At 35.6% G+C, this 20,176-nt stretch overlaps 1 protein-coding gene across 1 annotated transcript in view; it reads right to left on the reverse strand.

The window, feature by feature from the left end:
• Positions 1-15,039: 15,039 nt before the first annotated feature.
• The window catches only part of LOC126885081 (serine-protein kinase ATM-like), a 624,001-nt gene continuing 618,864 nt past the window's right edge, over positions 15,040-20,176 (reverse strand). The window contains exon 34 of the transcript XR_007698275.1: positions 15,040-15,072. The gene's annotated coding sequence lies outside the window, so the exon portion shown is untranslated. The remainder of the gene's footprint in view (positions 15,073-20,176) is intronic.

A 20,176-nucleotide genomic window follows, 5' to 3' on the forward strand; every position in this document is an offset into this window, starting at 1 on the left:
GAAAGTTAGTGTAGTCTTTGAAGGTTTTCACCTCCTATTTTGTTAAACCTCCATCGATTTACATGAAAATTGGTGAATAACTAGAGCATCCCTCAAGAAACAAAACCGATTTTGTGCCAACTTGCACTTTTACTCTGGGAGTGGATACCACCCCTTTTCGGGGGTGAAAACTATTTTATTAAAAATAACCCCGCAAATCGATAGAGGGACAAATTTTGAGTAAAATTTGTTATATCATGTTATTAAAATAAATCCATACTTTTTGAGTTATTAAAGATCAAAGATTTGAATTTAAAAAAAATGCATGGTGTAAAGCGCAGTTTTTCATAAATAGCTCAAAAACTATAAGTTTTACCAAAAAAGTTATAGTTATCAAAATTGAAGATAATAAAAAATGAAATAGATTTCTTATTCGAAAAACCTTTGAGACATAAATAAAAGTGAGTTATAGGTGATTTAATATATATTTTTTTCGGCTAGCTGAAATCTACGTACTCAAGCTTAAATAACGGGAAAATTATGCATTTTATAAAGTATATTTAATAAACACTTGTCAAAGTACTCACAATTATGTATCAAATGAGCTCCCAGAGAAGTGGATTCCATTAAACATTATGCTACAAACATTTTTCAAAGTTTAGGCTCCAAAAATTTGGAGCTTAAATATTATATTATTTATATAAGTTTTTTAAATTGTTTTAAGACATTTATGTAAAAATTAGCAAAAATGTATTAGAATATATCAAATGTACCCATTATTGGATACCCTCAGTTTGTGGACATATTCAGTTTAGATTTATAGGAAAAATTCAATTAAATATCGAAATAATATAAAAATATCATTTTACTAACATACAATTAATTAATATGTTCTTTTTATCATCCGTAACTTCACGCATGTGCTCTTAAATCGACGCTATTGTATCGGTACTTGCTACTGTCATTTCGGAGTCTGCGTTTTTATTGAATATTATATACTCCAAAAAATATAACTGTTTTCAACATGGCAACAGAATACACTTGCGTCCTCAAAATAAATTGTACAATTAATACAGATACTGCTGTGAAATTACTTAGTGAAAAAAACATTGAAAACTGCAAAAGAAAAATTAAATATTATTAAAAATTAAAGTTAAAATTTAATTATTAAATTATAATCCTAACTTCATTCCCGAAATTCCTTTGAAAATTATTGTGTTAACTAATTTCAAAATAAATATATAAATAGCGTATGTTTTAATTTTCACTTTTTCCTAAAAAATTCGAAAGGGTTCACTTATTTTCATATTAGTACGTACTCTGGGCTAATTAGCAAAATTCATGGAAAAGTTATTTACCAGCATGTTTATTGGTTGAATCGAATTATAAGATCCTATATATTAATAATATAGGTATGCAAAGTCCGCAGATAGTGTGCTACTTTTTTTATAAACAAAATGGCGCCGACAAATCGTATTTTTTTCAATTATTGCTCTATAACTCCGAAGATTTTAACTTTACAACAAAAACAGCCAAATAAAAATTCACCGCAATTAAATTCTGCATAGAGATAGGTTTTTCACGATTTGCTCTGACGAAAATTTTCCTCGGAAAATGCGGATTTTCCTAACAAAAACTCTAATTTTCAAATAAAGTTTTCGGTAAGTAATTATTAATCAATAATTAAATAACTTAGTGACATCAAAGCTTTCTTAGTATAGATTGTAATTCCAGAAGCTGGTGAAAATTAAACGAATATTTTAGCAACAATTCAATTGTTAATTAACAATTTACGATCGCAATAATAACCAAAATAATCATGATACGCTGATCAAACTTATAAAGATTATAAAGATGAGATGCTTATTTAATATTTTATCGACAAAATATAAATTTTTCTTTTTTTTTTGCATAATCTTTAAATTTTGAAAAAAAAAATAGTTATAATACGCTGGTCTAATTAGTAAAGTACAAAGAAAGGTTATTTACCAGCAATTTTATTGCTGGAATCGAATTATAAGATCCTATGGATTATTAATATAGGTATGCAAAGTCCGCAGATAGTGTGCTACTTTTTTAATAAACAAAATGGCGCCGACAAATCGTATTTTTTTCAATTATTGCTCTATAACTCCGAAGATTTTAACTTTACACCAAAAACCCTCAAATAAAAATCCACACCAATTTAATTCTACATAGAAGCATGTTTTTCCGATTTGCTCCGACGAAAATTTTCCTCGGAAAATGTGGGTTTTACCAACAAAATCTCGAATTTTCAAATAAATTTTTTGGGCCAGCAATTATTTATCAATAATTATATAGCTTGGTGAAATAAAAGCTTTCTTGGTGTAGATTATAAATTCAGAAGCCGGTGAAAATGAAACGAATATTTTAGCAACAATTCAATTGTTAATTAACAATTTACAGTCGCAATAACAACCAAAATAATCATGAGACATTGATCAAACTTAGAAAGATTATAAAGGTGTGATGCCTATTTAATATTTTGTTGACAAAATATAAATTTTTCATTTTTTTTGCATAATCTTTAAATATTTAAAAAAAATTGTGATAAAAAAATTAACATTTCTCAGAAATTGTTTATTATATTCTAATTTTATAAAATACTTAAAATGCGTATTTCATAGGTCTTGAAAATGAATGCTTTAAAAAATTTTTCCAACCATTTGCAAAAAAGTTATGAAACAGCAAAATAAATATACGATTTCTCCGTTATTTATAATTTGTTTTAATTGTTTCAAAGCTTAAAAGTGAGTCTATGGTACAATCTAATTACTCACAAAGTATGTAAAAAATTAGTGCAATGGTTATATTTTAATCAAAGATTAAAATTACTTTTTTTTGTAATTTTTAGCGCAAAAGTAGGCCTGATACATAGTCGGAGCTAAAATGTTCACTCGAAGCGACTGACACGCAGCATATATTATTTATAAAAGTGTACGTCTCGCGCGGCCGGTCGTCGCTCCGAGTGAAAATTTTAGCTACATTACTGTATTATTCTACTTTCGCGCGTGTAAATTGCAAAAAAATATATTTATAATCTTTAATTAAAATAGAACCATTAAACTGATGATCGATATTTTTTTGTAAGTAATTAGCTTGTACTTTAAACTCACTTCTACGCTTTGAAAGAATTAAAAAAAATTATAAACACCCTAGTAATCGTATGTTTATTTTGCTGTTTCATAACTTTTTTGCAAATGGTTGCAAAAAAGTTTTAAAGCATTCATTTTCAAGAAATTTGAAATGCGCATTTTAGAGCATAATAAAAACTTTCTGAGAAACGTTAATTTGTTTATAACTACTTTTTTTAACATTTAAAGATTATGCAAAAAAACAAAAAATTTATATTTTGTCGACAAAATGTAAAATAGGCATCTCATCTTTATAAGATTTCAAAGTTTGATCGGTGTATCATAATTATTTTGGTTCTTATTGCGACCGTAAATTATAATTTTACAATTGAATTGTTGCTGAAATATTCGTTTAATTTTTATCAGCTTCTGGAACTATGATCTAAACCAAGAAGGCTTTTAAGTCACCAAATTATTTAATTATTGGTAAATAATTACTTATTTAAAACTGTATTTGAAAATTAAAGATTTTGTAAAGAAAACCGCATTTTCCGAGGAAAATTTTCATCGGAGCAGATCGGGAAAAACACGTCTCTATGCAGAATTTAATCACGGTGAATTTTTATTTGAGTGTTTTTGTTGTAAAATTAAAATCTTCGGAGTTATAGAGCAATAATTGAAAAAAACACGATTTTCGGGCGCCATTTTGTTTATAAAAAAAGTAGCACACTATCTGAGGACTTTGCATACCTATATTATTAATATATAGGATCTTATAATTCGATTCCAGCAATAAAATTGCTGGTAAATAACTTTTTCCAAAAATGGCCTATTCTCCGATAATCAGCCCAGACTAAAGGTTGATTCAGTGAATTTGTACTCTACGAGCCCCCTAGTGGGAAAGTTTTGGGGTAGTTCTGATTTCTTTCATTTTATATGGATTTTGGGCTGCTGAATCCGAATCTGAGGTTTGCGGACAAAATTTCGTGACGGAACATTAAAAAAATCACGAAAAAAAGCGAAAAATTCCTGGTTTTTCCCGCTTTTTTGCTTAAATCTCGAAAACTATTAACCTTTAGTAAATGGTGTGTTAACAAAAATTAAAGTACATAAAATTCTCTACAAACATCAGTATTTACTTTTTTTTTCAGATGAACAGTTCGGTCTAAAGTGCAAGTTGAAAATTGCTAATTTTCAACGGTCTCTGTAAAACCCACTTTTTACATTCCAAAACTTTATTTTTTATTAGAATGCTGTCATTTGATACATTTCTGCTAGTTTTTTGCACAAGTAATTAAAAAGAAAAAAGTCGGAATTGTACAAATTCAGTATCACAACAGGCCAGACAGAGGGCCACGTTCTGCAAACGGTTGAAGCTTGAATTTAAATACTTCTGGCACATATTTTACAATATTTTTACATCATTAGAAAGAATCACTGTTCTGTCTAAGTTGAACAAGATCTCCTCTAATTGATCCACCATTGTTGATGATAGGGCCATTGACTTAATCACTATTTTGGCCAGAGTTCTGTGAGCCAACGTATGAGCTCGTACTGCCCTTGGGTAAGCGTGAACAGACATAATTTTTTCGGTTGATTTTGCCACATATATGGCATTGAAAAGTTCAGTCAATCCACCACCTTGCATAATGTAAACAATTTCCCCCATAAAGGACATCAATAATGAAATCCATCGAGCCTTATAACAACATTTGACAGATCAGGATCATCGGGACGACTAACAAGGATGTCTCTTGCCTTGAGGTAGAGGGGTTGGTCAAATGTCACCAGACATGTAACTTGCTTCAAGGATTTAGTTTTCTCTACTCCGTTCAACAATTTTGTAAATATTGTATCATAATCACTTGGAGGAGCGTTGATAAATAGCTGGTAAACAATAAATGTTAGTTCATATGACATGTTTCTTGTGACAGCTTCCATGAATCCATTCCATCCTAAGAGGCCGGGAATATCTCTACTTTTCCCATAAAGCCACAGAAGATGAGGCACAGATGGAGTCACAGTTTCAGTTGGTGTGAACATTCCCTTCGTATCTATTATCTTGATTTCTGATAAACCTTGAGGTTTTGTCCTTTCAAAATGAGTTAGTTGAACAGCTCCCTGACTTGCATACATCTCAGGCGTGAGTTTCGTTTTTAACTGAGGAATGGATTGTTTAGGTGCTACTGTATGTTTTGGTGCAATACAAGAAATGCCACCCATGACGTGAAAAGTGTTATATCCGTCGACTGTATGTACTTTAAAATCAGCGTTATCGTACACCTCCTGTGTAAGGCACGGCTGGTCAATTTTCTGCGGATCGCCTGCGATTGCTGATTTTTTTCAGACAAATAGCTTCTTTATAGGATGAACAAAACCCCAAAAAGGAAACTACATCAACCAATTTTCTTGATCCGTACTTTTTGTAGAGCAGCACGGCCAACCCTACAAGGACTGGTGAGACGAATGATCTGGGCCTTACCGCCGCTACAAGACTATGAGCAAGCGCGTTGCTTTTTTTCTTCCAGTTATCATATTCCTTATGTTTTTTATGAAGTACAACTTTTTCCATAAACGTACGTAGTGTTTCAGGAATTAGTTCTTCATTTCCTTCTAAAAACTTATCCGGTGGGGGGTATTCCTGTGTCTCATAAACCTGGCTCCGGACATCCTCAACAATAATGACAGCAGCCGTCTGAACAATCCGTAGTCTTTCCTCTTTTTCATTTTTTAACGCTTGTTGGTACCAAGCGTCGTTCAAGATTTTGTAACCTGTGTCTTTGAAATAAACGACCGACTTCTTGTTTCGGGACATGGTAATAATTATATCGCTTCCGTGTTTTTTGAGTAGATGAGCTTTGGCTGTCTTTTTGTCAGGACGATATTTACCCTTGATTTGGTCGATCATCTCATCGAGCAAAAATTGGCACTCCCATCCCTATTCTCTAAATAATTGTAAACATCTTGCATTGCTCTTTCAAGATCATCGGCAAATGGACCCGATTTTTTAATTTTTTTTGAGTGATTGGGCGATTGTACAGTTTTCTCATGCATAAACTATGATACCGGCAATCAGAGGCTGCTAAGTCTGAGATAGGCAAAAGGCGTTTGATTATGGCTTTGCCATACTGATCATCAGGTTCTTTTGCTCGTTTTATAACAGTTTCTTTATATTTTAAAACTCGAACCTGATACACCATATTGCGGTAGGTTGTCTTTTTACTTTGCTGTTCTATAAACTCAAGTATTATGACGAGACCACACATAAAACATTGAGTTTTGAAATCAAAAGGTGGTGCAGTAGAACGTCTTTGAACTTGCTCCCTATCCTCCTCAACTTTCTTCAAGTAAGCGTTAATCATTTTTACATCATTGTAATTTTTACGACCTCACGCTATTAGCAGCTTAATTAATCTTACTCTGTCATTAAAAAAAGAAGAAATATTGGAAATAATTCTTATTTATTTATAATTAGTAGAAATGTATTATGTATTTATAAGAATCTAGGAGAAATTTATCAAATGAAAGCATTCTAGTAAAAAATAAAGTGGGTTTTGCAGAGACCATTCAAAATTCGCCATTTTCAACTTGCACTTTAGACCGAGTGGTTCGTCTGAAAAACAAAGTAAATAGTGATATTTGTAGAGAATTTTAAGTACTTTAATCTATGTTAACAGATCATTTACTAAAAGTTAATAGTTTTCGAGATTTAAGCAAAAAAGCGAGAAAAAGCAGAAATTTTTCGCTTTTTTCGCGATTTTTTCAATGTTCCGTCACGAAATTTTGTCCGCAAACCTCATATTCTGATTCAGCAGCCCAAAATCCATATATAATGAAAGAAATCAGAACTACCCCAAAACTTTCCTAGTCAAAACATAATTTTATTGAATCCGGTTCTCATTTTAGTAAGTATATTTTATAAAATGCATCAGTTTCCCGTTATTTAAGCTTGAATACTTAGATTTGAGTAATAGGCGAAAAAAATAAATATTCAATCAACTATAACTCACTTTTAATTAATTCTAAAAGATCTTTCACGTAAATAATCTATTCGATTTTTTATTATCTTCAATTTTGGTAATCATAACTATTTTGTTAAAACCTAGTAGAGTTTTTGAATTATTTATGAAAAACCGTGCTTCACGAAAAATTCAAATCTTTGATCTATAATAACTCAAAAAGTATTGATTTGTTTTAATAACTTCATATAACAAATTTTACTTAAAATTTGTCCTTCTATCGATTTATTGGGTTATTTTTAATAAAATAGTTTTCCCCGGGGGAAGGGGTAGTATTCACTCTCAGGGTAAAAGTGCAAGTTGGCACCAAATCAGTTTTGTTTCTTGAGACATGCTCTAACTAGTCACCAATTTTCATGCAAATCGATGGAGGTTTAACAAAATAGGAGGTGAAAACCTTTAATGACTTCACTAACTTTCCCCTTTCATCCCTTAAGCAGCCTGAAAGGGGTCATAATTGTCAATATACAATGGACACATTTCACAGGACAAACTCCATATTACTTATGACGATGATTTTTCGGGTCCCGGTGAATTCGTAACTATTTTAATCCCCCATCCTAATTACAGGCCAATTGGTAACTCTGGCCCTCAGTAATTTTTCGGTAACCAATCAACTACCGGTGAATTCGTAACTAAATAAAGGTATAATCTTTTAGACTTGTAATAAACATATTATGGAAAATCTCTTTGCTTTTAAATTATCAGATGGATTTAAATAATTTATCATTGCTAAACATCTAAATATTGAATTTACAATTATTTGATAAAAACCAAGCTCGTGTATATCGATGGAATTAATATTTATAACACGTGTTAATGAAACACTCTAATATTGTTTCAATTATTTTATTAAGATATTTCAATTTTTGCTATTTTTGATAGGTACCTACATATAATACAAATATAATGTTTTTAAGCAAATCAAGAAACATTCGGTTTATGTCTATGTCGGAATGATATTGTAGCAAAACAATGAGTCACCAGCCGCAAGGCGTAAGCCGAGAAAAGTCTAGAGCGAAGCACGCTATACGTGGAACCGATGCGCGGTTGTTGGAAGGTCACACGATAGTCGGAGAGCTGTCTTAGCCCGGAATGATCGAGAATAACGACTAGGATATATAAGGCATAATTTTTGTGAATAGAGTTTAGTCTTAAGCTAAAGTTTGTAAAGTAAACTTGTATAAATAAATAATAAAGTCGTATATAAATTACGAACCGCTAGTTTTATTGTAATTAGAAGTAATTACACTAGTCACGTTACAGTTGGTGTCGGTGTTCGGTTAACTTAGTGCGATATAAATAAGTGAATTACAGAGAGACTTTAAAAGACTTTTGAACTTTATTCGTCGGGAATAACCGGAGTGCGTTAATTGTTCGGTATTCGGAAAGACTTTAAAATACTTTTGGACTTTATTCGTCGGGAATAATTAAAGTGAGTTGATTGTTCGGTATTCGGAAAGACTGTTAAAAGACATTTTGGAAAGTACGTGTGTGCCGACCAAAGATGTTGCTACAAGAACTTACAGTAAAACAGCTCCGTGAACAGCTAGAGGAACGGGATCTGGACAGCAGTGGGCTCAAGATAGTCCTACAAGCACGACTCGAGGATGTCCTCACGAAGAACGGAGAAGACCCAAAGACGTTCCACTTCCAGTCAGCAGAACAAGCAATCTTATCGAAATTAAAAACTGTTTCTGAAACGATCGATGAAACTTCTAGAAAGAACAACGAAAAACTTGAAGAAGTTAGTAGACAGAACAACGAGAAACTTGAGGAAGTTAGTAGACAGAACAACGAGAAATTTGAAAGTGTTTCTCAAAAGATCGATGAAACTTCTAGAAAAAGCGACGAGAAATTTGAAAGTGTTTCTCAAGTAATTAAAGACGTTTGTAGACAGAATGACGAGAAATTTGAAGAAGTTTCTAGAACATTCGATAAGATGCAGAAAAGTGTAGAGACCGTAGAAGAAAAGATCAAACAACTAGAGAGCATGATAACCGATACAAAAGTACAACCATCAGTTAATGCAGCAGCGTTAGATCCTGTAGTGAAAGATGAACTACCGAGAGACGAAACGTCGCATAATATGAGATTCAAATTACCACCATTCGATGGAAAGTCCTCTTGGTCCATATATCTTAGACAATTTGAAGCTATTGCGACCGCCAATCATTGGACCGAACAGGAAAAGGCTGTTTCCTTGACTGCTGCTTTGCGAGGTGATGCTGCAGATATATTAAGATCAATTCCTAAGGGTCAAGAAAATTGTTACCAGACCTTGTTCACTCGTCTAGAAAAACGCTATGGAGATGCCCATCTACAACAAGTATACAAAGCACAACTGCGAAGTAGAAGTCAACGAGCAAGTGAGAATCTGCAAGAATTTGAAGCAGATGTGGCTCGTGTGGTGCGGTTGGCCTATCCAGAGGTGCCAGACAGCGTTTTAGAAGAGATTGCAGTAGATACCTTCGTCAATGGGCTGAAAGATAATGAACTACAGAAAGCTTTACGACTAGCAAGGCCGAAAGTTTTAGATGAAGCACTTGCTATTGCATTGGAACACGAAACGGCTAGTCAAACTTCACGAGGCCATAGAGTAAGAACCATTGAAGAAAGTGACGAACACAACGATGAACGTCTGGAGGAAATGATACGGAGAGTATTAAGTAATCAGATGCCAAAGAGACGCGAGCCTAGATGTTGGAATTGTGGAGACGTAGGCCACATTCGTCGTAATTGTAAGAAGATCGTACAGCCGTCGGAAAACTAGAGCGGGTCGACACCAAGGGGCAACTGCCGACCTCGAGAACTAGAGCCCCCATAGTAACTGTCAACCTCACGTCCTCCGGTGGAATCCACAACTTATACATCGAAGGTCGTATCAGTAATAGATGTAGATCATTTTTGGTGGATACAGGTGCAACGAGAACTATCGCACGTCCAGATGTAGTACGAGACCATAATAAATTATCACCTGCAACAGTAAAGCTTAGAACAGCGACTGGTGAGCTAATTAATACATATGGCGAGGCTAATATGTCAGTATCCATTGGCCAGACCACAGTTGAACATCAAGTATTAATTGCCGAGATCTCCGACGAATTCATATTGGGGATGGACGTACTAAGGAAAGTGGGGGCAATATTAGATGTTCAAAATGGAGTTCTCAAGATCAATGGTGAAGAGTTGCCCTTTCACGACGACAAAGAAGATGTCATCCGCTTACTTACTACATGCGACGTAACCATACCCGGTAATAGTGAGAAAATTCTGATGACCATGCTTGATGGACACTGCCGAGAGGGAAGTTTAAGGATGGTCGAAGATGTGGATAATGTCGAGTTCCTAACGGCGAAAACTTTGGTAAAAGTTCGAGATGTGATCCCTGTAAGAGTTATGAATTTAAGGGAAACTGCTATCAAGTTAAGTAGAGGAGCTTTGATCGGGCAGTGTGTTCCCGTGGCTTCAATTTGCTCTGTGAATACCAATGAGAAATCATCGAAGGCGAAGTATCCAAAGGAGCTTGTTGAGATGATCATTGAAAGATGCCAAGATCTTGATCATGAACGAACGGAAAAAGTGACGTCTATGCTGATAGAGTATCAAGATGTTTTTGCTATTGACACGAAGGATAAGGGAAAAACAAGCATAGTGACGAATAAAATAAATACCGGAGACGCTCAGCCAATCAGACAACGGCCTAGACGACTTCCATTTGCGAAAAGAGATGAAGCCGAAGAGATTATCAAGGATATGGACAAACAAGGGATAATTGAACCATCGAACAGTCCATGGACATCACCAGTAGTTCTGGTAAAGAAGAAAGATGGTTCAACGCGTTTTTGTATCGACTACCGCCAGCTCAATGCGGTAACAAAAAAAGACAGTTATCCTTTGCCCAGAATAGACGATACACTGGATACTCTCTCCGGTTCTCGTTGGTTTTCCACACTCGATTTAAAAAGTGGATATTGGCAAGTAGACATGGAGCCAGCCGATCGGGAGAAAACCGCATTTTCGAAAGGATCAGGGCTTTGGCAGTTTACGGCTATGCCGTTTGGTTTATGTAATGCCCCTGCCACATTTGAAAGATTAATGGAGGCAGTTTTAAGAGGTCTAACATGGAAAACATGCCTGGTTTACTTGGATGATGTAATTGTGGTTGGAAGGTCCTTTGATGAACATGCCAAGAATCTAATAGAAGTCTTTCAACGATTGAGGGCAGCGAACTTGAAGTTAAGTCCGAAGAAATGTCACATGTTTCGACGAGAAGTTAAGTATTTGGGACATATTGTATCGAGTAATGGTGTAACAGCTGATCCTGAAAAGATTGAAGCAATTAAAGATTGGCCAGTACCAAAAGATAAACATGAAATTAGAAGTTTCCTTGGCCTATGTACATATTACCGACGATTTGTCAAAGGTTTTGCCAATATCTCCAAGCCCCTAACAAAGTTGACGGAGGAGGGCAAAGAATATACATGGAGTGAGGAGTGTCAAAAAGCTTTCGAACAACTACAAAGGGCTCTGATCAGTGCACCGATATTAAGCTACCCGGGACAGGCAGGAAAATTTGTTTTGGATACCGATGCTAGCAACAGTGCCATAGGAGCTGTTCTCTCACAAATCCAGAATGGACAGGAAAAAGTCATCGCTTATTTCAGCAAAGTCCTGTCGAAACCAGAAAGAAACTATTGCGTTACCAGAAGAGAACTGCTGGGTGTAGTGAAGGCTTGCGAACATTTCCATAAATACTTGTACGGCAGAAAGTTCCTTCTTCGAACAGATCACGCTGCTCTAAAATGGCTCATACAATTCCGTAATCCAGAGGGCCAGATGGCAAGATGGTTAGAACGACTGCAGGAATATGATTATGAGATAGAACACAGGGCCGGAAGAGTTCATTCAAATGCTGATGCCCTTTCGAGACGACCATGCAGTGCAAATTGTAATCACTGTGCCAAATTAGAGGAACGATTTTGCCCCGTGAGACGAACCACCGTAGTTAATGAGCAATGGCAGCCCCAACAGTTACAAAACGCCCAAGAAGATGATCCATGTATAAAAAGAGTATTGGATTGGATGCGGCAAGGTGAAAGACCTAGTTGGCAGAACATTAGTGCATGTAGTCCAGAAGTCAAGGCCTACTGGAGCCAATGGAATTGCCTGGTACTAAAAGATGATCTTCTGTACAGAACCTTTGAGAACGATGATGGTACAGAATCTAAGCTGCAGTTGATTGTACCTAAAAGTAAAGTGTCAGAAGTATTGCGTCAGTTGCATGACGGTACATCAGGTGGACACTTTGGTATTACGAAGACTCTGCAAAAGGTTCGAGAACGGTTCTATTGGGTGAACTGTAAAGATGATGTAAGAAGATGGTGCCGGAAATGTGAACTGTGTGCATCCGGTAATGGTCCAGTTGGTAAAAAGAGAGCACCCATGAGACAGTACAATGTTGGAAGTCCTATGGAAAGAGTAGCAATCGACATTGCAGGTCCATTTCCAGAAACCGATGCTGGAAATAAATGCATTCTGGTAGCCATGGACTATTTTACGAAATGGACCGAGGCCTATGCATTACCGAATCAAGAAGCTGCTACCGTTGCAGAGGTACTTGTTAAAGAATTCTTCAGCCGATTTGGTGTTCCCTTGGAGATCCACTCCGACCAAGGGCGAAACTTTGAGTCAGCTCTTTTCCAAAACGTTTGTAAATTGATTGGTGCCAATAAGACCAGAACAACACCCCTGCATCCTCAATCAGATGGAATGGTCGAGAGGATGAACCGAACGATGGGTAAACACTTGTCCAAAGTTGTATCTGAACATCAGCGAGATTGGGACCAACACATTCATTTATTCCTGATGGCCTACCGCTCGGCCGGGAATGAAACTACAGGTCAAACACCAACCTGCCTGATGTTGGGTCGTGAAGTTCGTTTGCCCTGCGACCTAGAGTTTGGCTGCAGACCTTCCGAGGAATATGTTGCAGGCGAAGAATACGTAGACCGCCTGAAGTTACGAATGAACAACATTCATGAACTTGCCCGACAACACATCCAGATAGCCAGTGACAGAATGAAAGATCAATATGATTCTCGCTGTAAGAATGAAAGCTTCGAAGTAGGTGATCTTGTCTGGCTTTATAATCCACAACGTCGTCGAGGCCTGTGTCCTAAACTGCAAAGACAATGGGAAGGTCCGTATGAAGTTAAGAAGAAAATAAATGACGTAATATACAGAATTAAGAAGTTGCCAAACGGTAAACCAAAAGTTATTCACATAAATCGTCTTGCACCATATGCTGGCTCCAATGAAACAGAAGAAGCCCGAGTCCTCCAACAGGAAATGAAAGATGCCGCACAGCCAAGTTTTAAGGAATTTATGTCAAATTACGCAGAAAGAAAGAGTGCTAGATTCGGCGTGACCACAGAAGTTCAGCAAGATCTGTTTGGTGTTCCAGAAAACGTCTCTCTAGCCCACTGTGTTGCCCAAGACCTCGAGATGACTAAAGGAATCTCGTCCGTATTCAATAGAAAGTTCGGCCGCCTGGACGAGTTACGAAATCAGCAGCCTAAAATTGGAAGAGTACTGCGATTGGAAGATGGTCCTCGATCTTTGCTGTATATGGTGACCAGGAAGTCTTATACGGACACGCCAAGCTATGAGAACATATGGCGTGCTCTATGTAATTTGAAGAAAATCGTGTGTAATTATGACATCAAAGATTTGGCTTTACCAAAAATAGGCCATGCAGTAGAAAATCTGGATTGGAAGATTGTGAGAAGCATGCTTGAAGTGGTCTTCAGAGAAACTGGCGTACGAATTACTGTGTGTTGCATGAACCCGAAGATGTCGGATCCTTCAAAGACAGTAGACTGTTATTTCTTCTTGAAGGGTGTATGCAAAGCTGGAGAGTCGTGTAGATTCCGCCATCCTGGGCCTTCATCTAGAGTTGCTGATCGGGACGCTCAGATCTTAAGAGGGGAGCAATGTAGCAAAACAATGAGTCACCAAGGCGTAAGCCGAGAAAAGTCTAGAGCGAAGCACGCTATACGTGGAACCGATGCGCGGTTGTTGGAAGGTCACACGATAGTCGGAGAGCTGGCTTAGCCCGGAATGATCGAGAATAACGACTAGGATATATAAGGCATAATTTTTGTGAATAGAGTTTAGTCTTAAGCTAAAGTTTGTAAAGTAAACTTGTATAAATAAATAATAAAGTCGTATATAAATTACGAACCGCTAGTTTTATTGTAATTAGAAGTAATTACACTAGTCACGTTACAATATGTTATGTTTGGTTATGTTTATGTCGGAAACAGGTAATAGAAAAGTTACGAATTGGCCGGTGTACATTTTGATTTGAAAATTTTTGTCATTAAAAGTTACGAGTTGGCGCGTGTCCGATTTTTCGGCTCTAGCTCTCCGTCTATTAATGTGACATTAACATTTTTATTATAATTTTAAATAATTTTGACGAATAATTTACTTTAATTTTTTTTAATATTTTATTTAAAAACTTCTTCTTTCTTAGGTGCCGTCTTCTAAGCGAAGGTTGGCGATGACTTCTGCAAAGTCTTCTCCAACAACACCGCATCTCTGACAACACACCGCTAGAGACTAGATTTTTAATAAATTGGAATATGTAGTTTTAAACAGTTTATAAATAATATTTTATTTAGAAATTTTTATAGATTTACGTTATTTTAAATAGTTATCTTCACAAATATTGTAGTCACCCCTTCTGTGGCTCAGTGGTAAGAGCGCCTACCTTTGGATCGAAAGGTCCGAATGGTCGTGAAATCGAATCTCGCCAGGGTCAGAAATTTTTCGTTTATTATAAATTAATGGATGAAAATAGTTTCTGTCCTTGTGGGATCGGTAGTCACCGGAGGGACCGCAGACGTTCGGATACAATCAGGGTCTCTTTGAAAAGACAATGACGTCGACTTTGCAAAGTAACAAGACACTTACTCAACACACACTACACATGACACGAGGTACCTAACTGCAAAAATTAACCGTACCTACCATGCCAATGGCCATTAGTTGTCGAGGCATTAGCTAAATAAAAAAAATACTGTAGTCAATTATAAAAAATTCAAAACAATAAAAAAAGAAAAAAAACTAAGTTTTCACTCTAATGGAATGTAAAACAACATAATGCTATTCCACACCCCACCAGAATGAAAACAATGGGAACCTTCTCTGGTTACACCTCCGAGGCTTCTACAATTTGCAAGCCATGCGGATGCTGAGACTAAGGAAGATGAGGGAATTCTACAATTTACAATTCACGTCCCATCTGCTCAGCGCGGTAAAGTTCCAACGAGAATGGTTCCCTACGTACTCCAATCAGAGTAAATGTAAATCAAAAATGAATAACCATTTTCAATTTCGTTGCAAAACGAAAATACAGCCGAACAATATTCTAGTCCAATCAGAGAGTGCATCAAGCACCTCTACCGGTTTCGAAACTTATTAGTCTCTCATCAGGAGGAACATAAGCTGCTCTCTCTGATCCAACCAAAACAAACCCCAGCGTGCAGTTCTGGATTGCAACGAACGAAATGGCATAGTTTTTTGCTAGCAGTTGCCGCTAGGGCATCTATGCCATTTCGTTCGTTGCAATCCGGGACTGCACGCTGGGATTTGTTTTGGTTGGATCAGAGAGAGCAGCATATGTGCCTCCTGATGAGAGACTAATAAGTTTCGAAACCGGTAGAGGTGCTTGATGCACTCTCTGATTGGACTAGAATATTGTTCGGCTGTATTTTCGTTTTGCAACGAAATTGAAAATGGTTATTCATTTTTGATTTACATTTACTCTGATTGGAGTACGTAGGAAACCATTCCCGTTGGAACTTTACCGAGCTGAGCAGATGGGACGTGAATTGTAAATTGTAGAATTCCCTCATCTTCCTTAGTCTCAGCATCCGTATGGCTTGCAAATTGTAGAAGCCTTGGAGGTGTAACCAGAGAAGGTTCCCATTGTTTTCATTCTGGTGGGGTGTGGAATAGCATTATGTTGTTTTACATTCCATTAGAGTGAAAACTTAGTTTTTTGTGCCGCTAGGGCATCTATGCCATTTCGTTCGTTGCAATCCGGGACTGCACGCTGGGGTTTGTTTTCGTTGGATCAAAGAGAGCAGCATATGTGCCTCCTGATGAGAGACTAATAAGTTTCGAAACCGGTAGAGGTGCTTGATGCACTCTCTGATTGGACTAGAATATTGTTCGGCTGTATTTTCGTTTTGCAACGAAACTGAAAATGGTTATTCATTTTTAATAAAAAAAGAATGGTAAATAATCATTTCACAATAAAAAAAAACAAAAATAATAATAGGAAAAAATATAGTGTCTAATAAAGTGCCTACACCAAACGCGTATAAACATCGTTCACCGTCACGCAATAACGTTGTTGTTTAAAAATATAAACATGCACTATACTTCTTTGAAACTGTAAACAATACACAATGTTTCCCAGATGAAATTCTTGGGAAAATATAAAGTTTTTATTAAATCTCTACTACAAGACATGCGTCACGTAAGAGTGACCTCGGTTTTGTAAACGTGCCATAAACGTCAAGTTTCTGAAAAGTAGCACATTTATGAGATATTTAAGGAAAAGTTCTATTATATAAGGATGCGGCATTTCCTAGCATTTTTAAATCATTTTTGGGGTTGGTGGTTAAAACATATTTTGTTTAGAAGGTATGTTGTATATAATATGGACAAACTGGAAAGCTTGATTCTAAACAAAAATTGGGAAATGGAACCTAACAAACAAATGTTAATTTTGTTTAAGTCTTTTTATGACTGGTATCTTTTATCTTCTTCTCGTTGTCTTTATTCCCTATAAGAGCGTCGGACTCAGGTATCTTTTATCGAATGGTTAATTCCTGTATTTTTTATATTGCGTAATATGTCTCATTATATACAAGCAATGTATTTCAGATAACTAAAGTTGCAAAATACTATAGTAGAATCTTCTATAATGCAAAACTTCTTCTCCTTTAAGTGCCGTCTCCAAATCGGAGGTTGGATATCATCATCACTACCTTTACTATATTTACCGGTGTTCTGAAAAGTTCTATAGAACTGTATTTAAACATGTCTCTTAAATTCTTTAACCAGGACACTCCCCTTCTTCCTATACTCCTTCCGCCTCTTATATTTCTCTGTATGATCACTCTTAGCAGTTCATATCGCTGTCCCCACATTACTTGTCCCAGATATTGTAACTTTCTTATTTTTATTGTGTTTATAATTTCGTAGTCTTTGTCCATGTCTCGCAATACGTCCGTGTTAGTTTTTTTCTGTGTCCATACTATTCTAAGCCTCCTCCTGTAACACTACATTTCAAATTACTACAGTTTATGTATGTGTTCTTGCTTCAATATCCAGCTTTCATATCCATATTACAGTATCGAAAACAAGTAATATGGCAAAGCTCTTACTCTCAGTTCTAATTTAAGGTCTTTGTTGCAGAGAATTGTTTTCATTTTTACAAAATGCATTTCTTGCTTTTTCTATACTGCCCCTTATTTCCTTTGTTTGATCATTATTGTCTGAAATCCATGTTCCTAGGTATTTGTATTTATCAACCCTTTCTATCGTTATGTATCCCAAATGTATGTTTGTTTGTATATTTGTTTTCTTTGTTATTATCATTTATTTGGTCTTTTTTATATCCATTGTTAGTTCATATTTTCCATGTTAACTGTTTGATTTGTTTAGCAGCAATAGTGTAATAGGAGTTGTTCAGTAGAGCTTGCCATAATCACGGTGTCATCTGCACATCTTATGTTGTTAAAAAATCTTCCGTTAATTATTATTCGTTTACTTTGAGATACTAGTGCTTCTTCAAAAATTGCTTCACTATATACATTAAATAATAATGGATACATAATACATCCCTGCCTAACTTTTCTCCTGATTTCAATTTCTGGAATGGGTTCGTTATCTATTGTAATTTGTGCTCTTTGATTACGGTAAAGATTTGTTATTATTCCAATTTGGATTAATTTACGTCTTACTTGGTCAAATGCTTTTTCAAAATCAACGTAATAAACATGCACATCTACATTCATAACAATGCATCTTTGAGCTAACACATTAAAAGCAAATAATACCCTCTGGTCCCTAGTCCATTTTTGAACCCAAACTTACTACCATCTCTTCCTTCTTCTAGTATTCTATGTATACCATCATGTACTATTTTCAAAAATAATCTGAAAATGTGACTTGTTAATGATATAGTGTTTGTATTTTCAGGGATAGCACAAAAGGTGGAGAGTAACCACAAATGCTGTCCAATTCCCTTGACTACAAACTAGGCTGCTCATGTGTACTCTCTAAGAGGGAAATAGGAGAAAACAAATATTTGCAGCAGTGGTGATTCTCAATCATACTCCAACAGTAATTTAAGCATCTTTACAATCGACGTACATATAGCAGAAGATTCAACCGTAAGTTTACAAGAACTGTTGTTCGGTTTTTCACATGCAAAAAATAATATTTTATTAAATTCATAATTACAATCCTAGTGTTACATAATTCTTAAGTCAAGCCTGACTAACTATTACCTAGTTTTGATCCCTACCTAGTTTCATTCCTACCCAATACAAACACTTTGTGAACTGCAAATAAACTCTCTCAACCCTTGGCCAGTAAAGGCAACAGAAATGCATATATCTCTCTTGAGGCTTTCGTTGGCAGTACATATATCTCAGCAGACGAATTGTTCTGCGGTTCAGCTGTTAGCGGAAACTTTTCTCTAGCTTCAAACATTATCACGAACCTGTCTCTAGGTTCAATTATCGCTGAACAAACGCTTTTTCTCCCTGGGCAATAGTACAAGACACTAATCCGATATAGACAAACCGCTAATCCGCTAAAAACAATTAAACGTCGAACGAGATGCAACCGCATGTGAAACCGGCATTTGTGTTGATCAAGATGCGGGTGAACGGTGACAAGTGACTTCGATTATATTTTTTATAAACTTATAATATGGTCTGTATCATCATATTCCTTCCCTAATCTACATTAAACCAGGAACCTACAAATATGAAGTTCACATAACTCTGATTATTAGATATTATACTAATAATTTCATATACAGAGTGTTCCAACGAAAATTTGACCCCCACCCCATTAACTCAGAAACCAAGTGTTTTTTTTAGAATTAAAAAAAAACATGTCAATTTGTATTGAGGGGGGGACGAATTTTCATGCAAAACTCGTCCCCCTTTCCCTGCCCTACGTCAGCCACCCCGTTTTTTTTAAATAGCAAGTGTAGTCGAGTGGCACATCATTTGAAAGGTATTTGTTTTCTCTACAGGACCCTCTAATTTTTTTTTAATTTGCGGAATAACTTTAAAGATAATTTTGGATGTAACTAATTTATAATAAATTTGTTAAGTCCAAAATTATCTTCAAACTTATTAAGTAAATTAAAAAAATAGGGCGGCGTCGTTTAGAGAAAAAAATTACCTTTTAAATGATGTGCCACATGTGGGTTACATTTGAGGGCATGAATTTTGTATGAAAATTCGTCCCCTTCCATTAAAAATTGACGTGTTCTTTTAAATTTTGAAGAAGCTCTTGGTTTCTGAGTTTCTGAGGGAGTCAAATTTTCGTTGGAACAGACTGTATATGTGCATGCGTTAATTATTGTACAATTGTTGTATATCACAGTCTTCGCGTTCTGACATCTTAACCCAATCCAAATTTAAAGCTATCTCTATTAAACACGATAGAAAATATTTAATTTTATAAATATAACCAGAGAACATAATTTTAAATAACGATTCCACCAGTAATTTCAAAATATTTAAGTATCAATAACACGTCAAAATCGAGCAATTCTTAAATGTAGTAGTTTTCAGAAGCCAACGATATTTGACAATTCCTCATCTGGTGTCTTTACTTCTTCCTCCTCTTACGGATATTTAATATTTAAATTACATATTTTTACTTAGTTTATTTTAATACGCTCTTATGTATTGGTACATCTTGAAAAAGTGTAGTGTACAAATAATAGGTATAAAAATTTTTTTTGAAAGATTTTCT

Source organism: Diabrotica virgifera, chromosome 5 (genome assembly GCF_917563875.1).
Source record: "Diabrotica virgifera virgifera chromosome 5, PGI_DIABVI_V3a".
NCBI lineage: Eukaryota > Metazoa > Arthropoda > Insecta > Coleoptera > Chrysomelidae > Diabrotica > Diabrotica virgifera.